Below are 14,285 nucleotides of genomic sequence, written 5' to 3' on the forward strand. Positions count from 1 at the left end.
TTCCATTCAACCCTCCTTACATCGTGTGGAGGCTGCTGCACAAGCGTGCCGCACGCACGTGCACGGGTGGGCCTCCCCGTGTGTGACCTACACACTGACTTTAAAGGCTCCCCCTTGTCTTTCGGCCCCCATGTTTGCAGTGCACATACCACGAGTACACACATGCACACACGCTCGTAAACCAAGCGCTACGGCTCACACACACACACCCCTTTTCCCAGTGAGATCACATTCACTAAGGCTACAGAGCACTTGCAGTACACTGAAGCCCCCCCCCCCCCCCCCCTCCAATTCTTTTCCTGCACACACTCAAGACACTTTTTGAGTTTTCCAACTCAGGACCAAGACGTCCCATCTGCAGATAGGTAGGCAACTAATGGGTTTGTTTCATGAATTCAATCTCATGTGCTGGGTATCTGCAAGGGGAAGCCACTCATGTTGCTCAAAGCACATGATGTTCCCTTCTTGGCTCTTGGCAGAGGGACGGATGGAGGTGTTGAAGGAGCTTCTCATTGAAGTTATTTTTGCTCTATGCTTCAGAGAGACTTGCATTCACAGAGAAACTTTTTTCCAGATTGATTTGGAGTTCATGTTATTTGATTAATAGTCTGGGGCTTCATAATATAGGCTACTCTTCAATGTATTTAATACCACTTTTACACCTTTTTCCAAATTAATTGAGTCCTATTATATGCCTGCTTTATCTAGTGTCCTTGTGCCAGAAAATATGTATGCATTATTAGAGAGCATGAAGGAGTTTTGTTTTTTTCCACGCAGGAAGTTAATTGGTTGACATTTTATGCTGATGTAATTAAGGCGCTGCGCACTTTTACTCTTCTTCTCCTCTTCGCTTAATATGAATGAGTAGCTGGCTCTATTTTCGGAAGCGGCAGAGGCCAGTTAATGCGTGTTGTGCTCGATATGGCACACATGTTGAGCAGGGGTTAAAAACGTTTTTAAAAAGAGGGTTTTTTCCTTGGCAACAGAAGCTGTTTGTGTCCTTCGAAGCAGCCTGAGGCTCGCGTGAGTGCATTCGCTCGGTACTACATATCCCATAAGTCATAGGTGCCGTTAATTTAGCAGGTTTAAGGCAGGTGTGTAGCGGGAGCAGCGGTCGCGAGCCTCGAAGAGCCGTCGGTACTCGCACGAGACGCGCGGAATGATAGTAAAATAAACTTAATTTAAGTCACTTTTCTATGTTTTAGAAAGGGCGACGATAAATGTGGGCACTGTCTGTAGAGTTTTAGCGTTAGAAATCAAACTTTGTAACGGAGGTAATGTGCGTTTCCGTGATTAAACCCGCGATGCTATTAGCTTGTATGCAAAGCAGCAGCTTCGACCGCTCGTGCAGGTTGTTGCGTAACTGTGATGTAACATAACTGTGATGTAACATAACTGTGATGTAACATTACAGCGTCCGCAGTGATGGCGGACGATAAACTTGGGTCGTAAAGATGTCTTCATCCCGTTAAAGGGGCAGTGCACACACATACGGTTTCATTCATGCTTTGTTAAGAACATGAGCTACGTAAACTGAAGCCAGCAACGTATTGAGGCAAATTAACTCTTTAACACTTGTACTCCAAGCATTGAAAAAAACAAACATTGAATTGAATGTGATATTTGAATTGTCTTTTCCTACAATGTTGGTTATTGTAGGCAATCCTGCAGTCAATATAAACCAAATTTAATCATAATTTACTTGCAAGTTAAAACTTATGGAAAACAGTTCCGTTTGGTAGCTTTCGGTCAGATAAAAAAATTAGAAGCTGATATCTATATCGTAAAAACAAAATCATTTTACTAACTATTAATGACATTCTTAATGTTCTGCAATATGGGTCCAAAGTATGTCCAAAGATTCTTGGATTAGATTAGTGGACAGAAAAATGAACTGATTGAAATGGAAAAGTGGTGTAAAAGCCGAAGATTCTCTTGATACTGTAACTCAGTTGTTACGGGCCTTAGTCCAAACTTGTGAAGTCCTACTAAGTTCCGACTGACCTTGGAAAACCTTGAGTCTGTCCCTACAAGACCACATGGCTCAATGTAGGCCGCTGCTACCACATGGTGTCGAATACACGCAGTGTGTCGCTGTAGAAGACGCTCATGAAACACAAACGTCCTTTCACTTTAGTTCAGCCCCAAACACATTGGTTTAGTGTAAGACATTTGAGCATAGAACTGTGTGTTCAGTAGATATAATAAAAGTGATTAATAATTCATAATTAGTCATAATCATAAGCGTTTTGGAAATGCATAATTAAGATAAGCATAAAGTGTTTTAGGATTAGTAGCTAACAGTAGAATTTGAGACATGAACCTTATGCCAAAGTTGCAAAGTCTTATTATATGGAATGTTACGTCATAGAGGGATTAAACAATAACTGACAGTCATTGAATGTGTTAGAGACCTCAGGGACAGACAGACAGGAGAATACTCTCCTGGAAGTTAGCCAATAGGAATTGGGATAAACGGAAGGGGAGGAGTTTCGAACGGATATGAGGGCGGGCATAGAAAGCGTTTTTCTGCCTCTTTTAGCGTGTGGTTGCCTGGGACGGCTGTGTCCTGGGACCAGAGGTAGTTTTTTACAAAGTGGGTTAATATTGAAATATTTCATAGGAGTAATGTACTCCATTGTATAACTGTAATTGCATCAGCAGGATTAAAATCCTTTTAACGGTAAACCAGTTTCGGTAACGTTTTTAGCGCCGTGTGACTGTGAAGCTAACAGTCCACGTGTGCTGGCCTCCCGATGGGGTGAGATTCAGCCCCCCACATTAGCTGCGTTTAAGTTCCCTGACCTTTTCTTTTTAAAGAAGCATGGCTGCCGTGTGCTGCCATAAAGACTGCATTTGCAGCAAGAAGATGCTGAGACCTCTTGCGCAAAGCCGCCACTAGGTGGCACAAACTCAATGGAGAGACGATATTATGTCGTGGGCTGTGAAAAGAATGGATGCGTTGACTTTTTCTCCACCACTGTTGACATATTTTGGTGAGAGTTGTAGCTGCCGGTGTTGAGCTCCTCCTCGCAAACACCTCAACCTTTAATCTCTTCTGTCCCATGTTGTCCAATCCTCTCCCTTTGTACCTCATTGTGGGTTAATGCCCCTTCACCCCTGTGCCCCCCCCCTGACCGCTGTGGACACACGTGTGCTGCTCACTCACATGTTTATCTCCTCCCACCTCCTCCCGTGCGCCCTCCCCTTCTACAAACTCACTCTCAACTCCACTATCTCTCTCTCTCTCTCCTCTCTCTCTCTCTCTCTGTGTCTCTCGGTGTCTCTGGGTCCATAGGCGGAGGACAGGAACAGGACAGGACAAGCACCCTAGACACCAAGCAGCAGCACCAGCACCACCGCAGACATGTCGGACTCCGAGACCGCCGCCGCCCCCGCCGAGGCCCCCGTCCCCGCTGCTTGTGTCACCATCAAGGCTGACCTGGACAAATGGTAGGTGACGTTTTTTTTTTTTACACATTGTGTGAATGTGTCTTATTTTATTTTGCGCATCCTTCAGTCCTTCCATCACGACAACACCGTACTCGCAAACATGAAGCTCCGTGCACCTCCTGAACGCTCCACAAGTTCTCCACTGCCTTTCAAGAGTTCTTGAGGTAAAACCCGAAACCCTGACCTATTTGAATCAAGTCCCCCTACAACGAGCCGTCCAGCAGCTGATTCCTTCCAATGGCGACTTCTGCATCGGAAGACCGCAGCATCCTGAAACGCACCGCGCTAAAATGGAGTCTCTTCGGAGGACGTTGGGGGGGTTGGCGCTGTGAAAAAACACCGAAAGAGACCGAAGTCTTTCATGTAAATGTAACTGAATCCGACATCCTATGTAGCTGCGGGGGGAGGGAGGGCGAGCGGTGATGAGAACTTGGGGTACCCTATGCAAGGGGAGAGTGATTAGGGGATTAATGATGTGTGGCAGCGGGGTGATGTTTGATTCTCATGCGTACGCATGGATGAAGGCCGGGAATCTGCTTGCGTCACCAGCCTCCCTTTCTCCAGAATACCTTGCGTTGGCGCGTTCCCTTTTAGTCCGTCGCCGTCTCCTTTTTTTTGCTGTGTCACGGAAAAAAATTACGCCAGCAGCTCGGAGATATTTTGGGGGATTGGTTGTATTTATTTTGTGTGCGTGTGCAATGATACACTTGGGCGCACATCAACCCTTCACACGTCTGCTCTAGAACGGTCCATTCGGACAGATAGGGGGTTTGTGTGGAGGGTCACTGAGCCGGGTCTTCAAATGGATCATCAGGAGGAGTTTACTGCATTTCTTGACCACTTGAGGGCTAATTGTTCTATTTTCTAATAATTATATTTGTGCAGAGTAGACACATTTTGTGGCTTGTAGAATCCCAGCCGGCCTGTCGGGCCTTGATAAGCTGACGGTGGGTGTGGGGGTGTGAAGCCTTTAGATAAGACGGCAGATTGAGGTGGAGGAGGGAGGGCTGGTGGGGCAAGGCATGGGTGGTGGGCTAATCATGTGTAACAGTTTTGCGAACGCCAACTTTGCCCCTCCCCCTATTGTTTTTTCCTTATGAAGTGTCAGAGGACACTTCAAGATCCCTTTTGATTTAACAGATAAGGTTGACATTTCTGTGACAGCTCCATGTTTAGGTGCTCATAAGTGATCCATCACTGTTGCAGACATTGTTCGGTCACGGAGAAAGTTGGCCATTTACTGCTGCTCGTTGAAGGCTTGGCTAAGGTTGGCGCTCCATAGGGTCTTTTTAAAGCACAGTGCAATGGGTTCATGGTGACGAGGTTGTTCTCATGCTGCATGTCACGGTTTCAGGTGATAAGTGCATGTGGGGCCTTGACTGCAAATATCAGCAGAGCATGAACCCATGGCCTTGAGAGGGGGATAGTCAGGTGGCTCCAGCGCTAGCAAATGTAGCGCTAAGCTACCGGTGTTGATCTGAGGGCCACATTGGCCCCTTCCAGTATACAGCTAGATACATCTGCAAGAAGTGTTTTTGTTCAACTTTTTTCACACAAGCACAGCCATGCTTTATGGCAAACAGAGATTATGATATTTACACGTTTTGTTCCGCAAGATCCCTTTCAAAAAACACTTTAGAAGCATAAAGGCAGTCGTCAGAAGTAAAAGAGCTAACGCTAGGCTATAAACTAACTACTAACATCTTCAGTATAATAGGACTCTATGTCCCTTTACAGAAATCATGATCCGGTTACTGAAGATAATCCACAGACCTTGTTGAAGTTTCATGAAGAAATTTAGTTCATGTGTTTTCGATTTTGGGGTGAACGTTCCCTTTAATGTCCCGGACCACCTCTGTCGTGCCATCAGACCCACCAGGAGGGTATTTGCTGAAATAGTTAATGTCGTAGAACAAAACCCTTAATATCTCTTAAGCTTGTGTTAACCACTGACCTTCTTTCAGCCACTGTGACCACAAACCCATTTACTTTGAGACAAGAAGACAAGTTGACATTGATTAAAACTGGTGGTCACTATGAAAGTAACCCGTCTCGAATAGTTTTTATTTGGGTTTTTCATTTTCGGCTTCCAGTCAACTGTAGCTATCACATGGCTGGCTCTGTGTAATGAACACCATGAGACCCTATGTATTTATAGACTCCATGGATGGAAGTGTGTACGAGTGAGACTGTACGAGTGAGACTGTACATGTGGGACGGCGTGACATGGTCCCTTCCATAGATCATGTGACCCCCTCGACCTGACACCTGCTTCTTTTAGATGAAGAAGCAACAGCCTCACATTCACACTCAGCCAGAGACGTGTGGAGGCGGCCATCTTGGTTTTGCCCCCCCCCCCCCCTCTCCTCTCGTGTTTTTGTGATGAGCTTTTCTTCATGCTCACTCTAGGTCAGATTTGAACACTTTTCCACAGTTTCAGGACAAGTTGTTTTTATTTGGTTGCATGGGAGAATTTGTTTTATTTTTTAAATTCTTTTTTACTTGCAGCTCTGACCTTGTCACGATCATACAGAGGTGACGTACGAGCCACGGGCCATATGAGCATGTGTGAGACCAGAACGCATGGCAGGCCTTAAAATATCACACGTGTTGTACGGTATACATTTCACTTTCTCATCAGTCATTTGTTAAACCATTTTAACGCCTTTATTTGAAGTTTGGTTACATAAATTCTGCCCCCGTCCAACAGCTGGAATATTGTTATCGTAGTCTTAAAGTAACCTTGTTTGTTGATGTTCATTGTCTGTAATTGAGTCCTGCTTTGTTCTGCAGTGCAGCACAAATATCTCAGCTCGTTTCAATGCAAATCAACAGCATCTTTGAGAACGTCGTTGAATTTGTCTTGACTGAGATGCCGACACTTTATCGTTTCAAGATACAGACACTTGTTTGAAGGAAGATAACTATTAGATTAATTAGATGAGAGTGGAAAAAACTCACTATCATGACATTTTTTTCCCTCACTTTTCTAAAATAATGTGTCACAGCTAGAAAGAACTGTACGAGATGAAGCTTTGTGCAGCGACTCCTGATGAACAACAGGCCCGTGCTGACATGTGCAGTGCAGAATGTGGGCTTGGTGAGCTGTTAGTTCTTTTGCTAATATTTACCACGAATAGTACTTTGCAAACTCCTTTCGCTAACATGTACTAAACTCTGTGTACTTTGAGACCCCGGGCTCTTTCATCAGACTGGAACATATAGACCCTCCCTCCTCTTCCTTTGACCTCCACACACACAAAAACACACCCATGTCTCTGTAACTGATTGCCTGCAGACACACATGTGCATTCTTGCCACTGGAACCCGTGCTGGTGGTTCTCACTATGGAATTCGGTGACTCTGCTGTAATCGGAGCGCTGCTCTGAAATCGTGCACTCTTGTCTCCCAGAAGGTCTTCTTATAGATTACACATGTTCATAGTTGTATGAATAACCGTAAGAGTCTCCAGTCCAACTGGATCAGGGGCGGTCCAACTTTTTTGATTGTGGGCTTATATAGAGAAAAGTATATAAGGAGTCATGGGCCAAACGACAGCGAACGTGTAGTTTTCAACCAGTTGCACTGAGAGAAGTGCAGTGTTTCCAGAGCAGAAAATACATTTTTAGAAAAATTATTTCTGTATCTGCTGCTCTTACATCTTATTCAAAGTAATTCAATACACTTCAACTCTAATACAGTGCATGGCCCAAGTCCCCACTTAAACTACGGTGATGTTAAGTGTAAATATGTCAAATTAAAACAGGCAGAAATTGCTAAATACTGGTTTCTGTTCATGGCCTAAGGGCCCACTTCAAACATTTTGATGTAAATGTAAGATGTGAAGATGTAAGTCCTGTGCCAAGAGGTTAAGACGTAGAACATTTTACGAAATTTCCTCGACATCTAGTGTTTAAACTGGGATAAAGTGAGCCACCCCAGCACTAGACGTACCGAGATAAAAGGTTTTTCAAACTGACAATTTCATCAACTTCTGAATTTGCTGAGACCCGAGCCCATGGTCACCTGTTGTGGAGGTATTTCCAGAATCCTCAGATATTTTGAACCTGTTTTTCGAGTTTAGTATGTTATGGAAACGACACGTCAGAGCTCAATTTGTACAACGTGAAATTCGGTTACACTTTCATCAGCTTTGTCTGTTGATATCATCATATTTTCATACGAAATAACATGTTACTGTATATTTATCTTATATATTGTGTTGGATTTGCACAAAATGAGCGAGGAGATTGTTTCCCCCACCTATATTAGCAGATACCATTTGGAAAACAGTGGTAATTATTGTTAAAGAACTCCTGGGTTTATTAAAGATTGACAGATTTATTGTTTTTCAAAAACACAGACTCTGTGACTTGAATGTAACACATGAGAGCCACAAACTGGAGCTGGGTGTCATTTTTGTTGCTGCCTGAACTGGTGAATAATTATTTGATTATTATTGATTATTTTAATCTGAGGGGCCATGAGATTATAAGCAGCCTGGGACAGGCATTACACAGCATTACGTCATGCAACCGGTGACGGCAGTTCACAAGTACCAAAACGTTTGGGAACCGCTGTCCCGAGACGCCCCGGGGACAGCATCCCCACTACATGATAGCCTCAATCACATGGTCGCTCACGAATATTTGGCCTCTATATCATGGTGGACTGCGTGCACCTGCTCGGTGATCCATTATGCATGCGCGTCCCAGAGGACTGAGCCAGATCAGTCTAAATAATGCAGCCCTCATTTCCTGATCGTGTCCGAGACGGGAGGACGCCGTCGCTCCTCCTGACCGGTGATCAGGATGCGGCCGGTGCTCGGCAGCGGTGGTTTCGGATTACGAATCATGCTGGCGATCCACCAGTTATGGTGATGAATTCAGAGTAAAACTTTTTCGCATTGTGTAATAATGAGTCTATTGAGTATGGATTGGCCTACATTATTCGGCCACTGGTCGCCATGACAACCCCGTGCCCTATGACACTGTAACGGGACCTCGCTCTGAGCCGTGTTTCCTCTCAGGAGATTGCGTAATGGCCGCGGTGGTGGTGATGTCATCGGCTCCTCTACACCCCCCCCCCCCCCCTGCTTGTCCATGTGACCAGCCCTGTGCTCTGATGCTCTCTGTAATGGCCCCTGTGTGCACTTCAGACTACATGTATGTATTTACAGAGATCTGAAAATGAATCACATGAGAGAATCTGTAGAATCAATGCACGTTGATATGATGACATTAGAAAATTTAGAATAAAGGGCAGTGCTTTTATTTTGAAAAATACACAATTGCGTAGAGCCCACATTTTCCCTGTTGCGTATTAAAGCCCTAACTGGTTCGATGCGACTTTCTTTCGGCTTCTCCAGCGTGGCAAACACTCTGTCCTTCAGTCGGCTCCTGTGTTGTGTGTGTTGTGGTGGAGCGACGCTGCTGCAGCAGGATTAACGACAGCCTCCGGGTCAGACTCTGCCAATCAAAAGCAATCATTGACTCCGTCCAGGCGCACGCGCTACGACACACCACCAGGGACGCACGCTTGCAGCGACTCAGTCAATGGCTCTCATCTTCACACACACACACACACACACACACACACACACTTCGCTCCATCCCACCTGGCAAAGTAAAGTGCTGAGTGATAATCTGCAGCAGCCAGCTGTGTGTGTTACATCACCAAGAGATAAAGCAGCAGCGATGACCCAAAGCTAGTGTATTAAAACGGCTTTGAAGCTCTCATGTGATGGCGTTTCCAATGTTTTTAGATTTGCAGTAATTCTGCTCTGTTGTGTGTTTTGACTGATGACACAAAAGTGTCACAAAAGTGACTGAAAATAAAAGACAGGGCATTATAGCCCTCCAGGTCTTGGGAAGTGTTTATGTACTGTTGGAAAAAAACAGTTTTATAATGGCAATCCCTCAGTCATAAGTAATGCTCTGAATTTGGTTACAATACAGTTATTGACATAGAGGGAACAGTAGTGAGGCTGATGATGAGATACAAGTACAAACGGTGTCACTGAATAACATGCATTGTTTCCTGTGAGTCTCCTGAGAACATGCGTGTAACTATCGATGAAAACGGCCATATAGAGAAGTATTAACTGAATATTTATACACTGAATGTCTGTTGGTCACTCTGTAAAAGCACCAACCTTATTTTTTGAATGAGTATACCACTGCTAGATAGCAAAATAAATATATATATTTTCATATGGTAAGCAGTGGCTGCTTTAATTAGAATTTGAGGCAGTATGGTTGGATGGCTGATGTTTAGGATATGATGAGGATGAGGATTGCTGCCCTGGGTAGAGAAGGGATTGGAGGAAAAGCAGAACAGAGGGATGTTCAGACGTCATGACGTGATAGGAGGAGCCAAAGGATGGGTTTACATTCATGTATCGTGAAACCCCGCCTCCTCCTCCGCCTCCTGCTGGCTCGCCCTCTTACCTCCGTGTCTTGTCATCTCTGCATGATCACGCAACCTCCCTCCCTCCCTCCCTCTCTGGTGTCCCATCAAACAGATGGGCTCACCCACATGGCTCTCTCTACCCCTCCCTCCTCCTCCCTCTCTTTCCCTCCCTCCCTCTTGCTCCATCACCCTAATGCACTGTGGCACTGTCTGCTGCTGTGTTTGCTCCTGTGTTAGCCCGCATTCTGTTTCTCTCTCTCTCACTTTCATCCCCTTTTGTCTCTTCTTTCTGTCTTGTGTTTTTTTCTCTCTCTTCGTCAACCATTGCATTTCAAACTCACAGAACAGTCGTCATTGTGGGAACATTTCACCGGATGAGACGCTCAGCACCCTGACGACACTTTCCATGTCTTAATAAAATCTGAAAGAGGAGGAAAAATAACTGTTTAATAGTTGTTTCTGCCATTAAAACCTGTTTGCACATGAGACGCCCCAACTGCTCTGTCAACAGAATTAGTTGGACCGGGACTTAGTTGAGTCCACTGCTGCTGACTAAAGCCTGCTGTTATTCCTCTTTCTGTTTCCAGCTCGCATGCCTTCTGTGCGAGAAGGTGACATTGAAATGCAACAATCACTCGTGCAATGTTTATTCTCACAGTGGTTAAATCTTTCTTTGCAGTGTGGCAGAGAAGGGAGCAGAGGGTTGCAAAGATCTGATGGAGGCCTTTGCTGCTTGTGTGAAGAGTGCAGCTGAGGGGTCATGAGGAGTGGCCCTCCCACCTCGAATGTAAGGATGGGACACAATTCGCCGATTCATTCATAGTCGACACAAAGCAATTCAGGTTGGGGGGGTTAATTAACGAATGAGGCTATATCTGTGAGTCGCGTTCAGACGCGCTCACTTTCAGCAGACAATTGTCAACAAAGTGTAACCGTTGCAGAGTAACGGGCCTTTTTCATGGAAGACACTTTGACATGTCACGGTAGGAAAAGCACATGTAAATAATACAGTGAATGATGGCTGGAGTCAATGAAGCGCCTTTAGTTTTATGCTGACTCACTATTTAGTCAAAACGTCTACTTGGAAAAAGGCCCATTGTTAAAGAGTTGGAAAACCCAAATAGGATATGTCAACAGCAAGGAGAAGCAGCAAAATAATCAAGAAAAACTCGAAAATGAGAATGTTTTGCTTTTTTCTCTCTCTTCCAGGTCCACTGCACTGAGTCCTCCAAGTTCCCAGCATTCCCTTCTCCACAACAGCACTGAACTGAATGATGACGATGATGATGATAAGGATGATCATGCGTGACAGAAGTGTTGATTTGGGCTGAATTTGGGACGTGGTGGCAGTAACCACAGTTTCCTCCCCCCTCCCCACCCGTTAGAGGCTTATCAGGTGTCCCTCAGTCTTACCGCCATTCCCCTTCTCCTTCTGCGGCTGACGTGCAGCACATCGACTTGTTGACAATTCCAGAGAGCTGAGCTGTACTGTAAATTGTTGGCTTGAGATGAAAACTTATAAATGGAAATAAAAGTATCAAATACTTGGTGTAAAAAACTGATTTTTGGCCTCTTTTTATTCACCATTTGGAGGTTGGACATCTTCTTGGAATATGAACAGAGAGTTTGCCTTGCATGTCTGAACTATTTTAATATTTAGGAGTCTGGATATATTTGATTCCTATGGAAAATAGACCAAAAGAATACAATTTTTTTGAACGTAACATTCTTGTATAAGTTTGAAGGGCTGAAGTCAAAGTAGATTCGACACTCGGACGTGACTTGTGTAATTAAACCAAAACCTAAGTTTCACAAGTCACTCAGAGGATTGCTGAAAACAAACTTAAAGAAGCTGTTACAAAACACTTATCCCTTGTTAAAGATGGGTATGGTCATAGTTTCGAATTAGTTTTGTGTTATATGTGTATATATTTGGCGACCTGCTTGTGTACTACCTGTCCGTCTGCGCACATTCTGCCCATGCTCTCATTGGGTGTCACTAGTCTTCCACAAGCTGCTCGCTTACCATCTGGAGAAGATGATTTTGCTGTATCATAAACTTTTGTTTGCCACAGAGCTATGATTCTGCAGAAAAATCCCATTGGCTTTATGTTGAGGGCTCCAGCGCACTGCTAATTTCCATGTTTTGCCTCCAAAAATACTTAATCCCTATAGCCATGGTCGTTACATACGTTCATTATATGTTTAAATTGATAATGGTAATTTTAGGGGTGTGGCTTTGAAAAGTGACGTTTTATTTGTGTCCACCAAGAAAAAAAGATTCTAGTAGACTTACATCAGCCTTGTTTCCATTGTGCTGAGATACTATTCTAACATTACGTGCAGACACATTACAGCTAGTTACCTAGCTCAGGCTAACTTTTGGCATAAAGCTGCACTACCTAGTGCACGTTATGTCAATCATCCATATCCTAAACCGCATACTGCTGTAGCATCACTGCACAAACCCTTAAAAACAATAGTTATTGCATTTTAGCCTCCAAGCTAACGCTAACAAAGTTAACTAGCTAGCTAACATTAAGAAGTCTTCATCAAGGATGAGCATGGAATTAAATCTACCTCTTTGTTGTGCTTTCTTTGACATTTAGTACATGTGTGTGATTTAATGTCTCCTTTCTCATAATTTCAAACTCAACTAAAAAGCTTCACGTGGTGTTCGCGAGCTAACGTTGTGAGCAAAGTAGCCTAACTCTTTCTTTGAGTTTTAAAAGACTGCAGTTCAGTAGATATATATTTTATAGCCTATAGTACAGAACTAACTGGTGTATATGGTTCGCTGAAAGTTACTGAATATGTTTTGTTTCTCAAGTGTCGTCATTGACACAGTTCCCTTTAACTTTATACCATTTTTTAGGGTCTGTAAACACAAACCAGAGTAAATTAATCTATTTCAGATAATTCGATTTCAGACGTTGATGAGTCATCCTACCGCGTCAAAATGTAGGTGATGCAGCTAAGTTTTGTATATTTGGTACAGTAGTAATCAGTGTAGGCTACCATCATTCATCACACTTTAGCACATATAAAGAATCATTTAATAGTACATGTACATTGCACATCAGTCAGTCATAAATTGGGGATCAAAAGGAAACTTAAGTGTGCAATGCATTCATCTAAATACTGCCTAAAGAAACCAAGTAAGAGGCGATTCTCAGGTCACACACACTCACACACACACAAAGATAGACTCATGAGCAGACATCAATACTTGTCAGCTGTCTGTTTGGCTGTACTATTCCAGCCCCAAAGGGTACATTCAAACTCCTTTTGGCATCACACCCACACATTCCCAGATTAGCCTGCCCTCTGCTTTCAGTCAAAGGTGTGTTTGGAGTTAAAAGCCACTATGCGCATGTTTATAACACTTAAAACTCACAAGTATAGTCGTGTAAAAAAGCCTTGTGACTGGCATTCAAAACAACAGAAAATAGAGTTTATCCGAGTGTTTATTACATAAAAACAGTCCAATTTAAATACCTCCCACCAGTGAATTAACAGTAACATTTACAACAATACACCTCAGTTAGCTTCCAGTTTTACCCCCCAATTAGTCCTGCATTATTCATTTTTTAACCAATCAAACTAATTTGAAAACATATCTCCATATTAAGAAGTAGTTATAGTTTTAGGTTGGATTTCTCTCATTTTTTAAAACAACCACACGATGGAGCCCCAGATACACCACTCATTGGGGGTTTTCATAGTGTTGCATAATAAAGTTGTAATGACTCTGTGCAAAATATGAGCAGTATGGAAGCTCATAAGACAGTCCAGGTGTTCACATGTGTTGTAACTCAGTAAACAGCATGTATGACCTGTGTAAACAGGCTCGCTATGGTTCCAGGAATGTTCCCCCGGTATCAACATGTGAGAGAGCAAACCATGTCCTACATCCTAACACACAAACACACACACACACACACACACACACACACACACACACACACACACACACACACACACACACACACACACACACACACACACACACACACAACCTTTTTTTAACACGTTTTTAAATCATAAACACGGGAGAGAAAACAATTGAGATCATTCTCAGAATATGGATCACCAGAATAGTTTTTTCTATTTTGTCTGTCAGGGCTTCCGTAGAATCATCATTATTGAAAGAGAAAATATAATATGATATAAAAAGGTAAGAGGTCACAGGTCACAGGTCATATGACAACATAACAACTTAACCTAACAACTTCACATGACAACCACAGTAACCGTAACAATGTTACGGTTACTAGCGTGAATACATAACAACATCCCTTAGCAGACTTACTTATATAATGTTGCATCACACGTGAAAACGCAACATTTACTTTTGGTTTTTATACAGGAAACGAACGGCAGTCGCCTGGGTGAAAGTCCTGTGTTTGTTTGCAATTCGA

The 14,285-nt window shown here is 43.5% G+C and overlaps 1 long non-coding RNA gene across 2 annotated transcripts; it reads left to right on the plus strand.

Annotated features, from left to right (window-relative positions):
- Nucleotides 1–246: 246 nt before the first annotated feature.
- LOC306786782 lies at nucleotides 247–11,393 on the plus strand. 2 transcript variants are annotated; one of them, XR_013772505.1, is made up of 4 exons: nucleotides 247–365; nucleotides 3,299–3,453; nucleotides 10,544–10,651; nucleotides 11,074–11,393. It is a non-coding gene; the product is annotated as an uncharacterized lncRNA (long non-coding RNA). The 2 variants fall into 2 exon arrangements; XR_013772506.1 differs by lacking the exon at nucleotides 247–365 and adding an exon at nucleotides 934–1,023.
- Nucleotides 11,394–14,285: the final 2,892 nt, after the last annotated feature.

Source organism: Melanostigma gelatinosum (genome assembly GCF_949748355.1).
Source record: "Melanostigma gelatinosum genome assembly, chromosome: 13".
NCBI lineage: Eukaryota > Metazoa > Chordata > Actinopteri > Perciformes > Zoarcidae > Melanostigma > Melanostigma gelatinosum.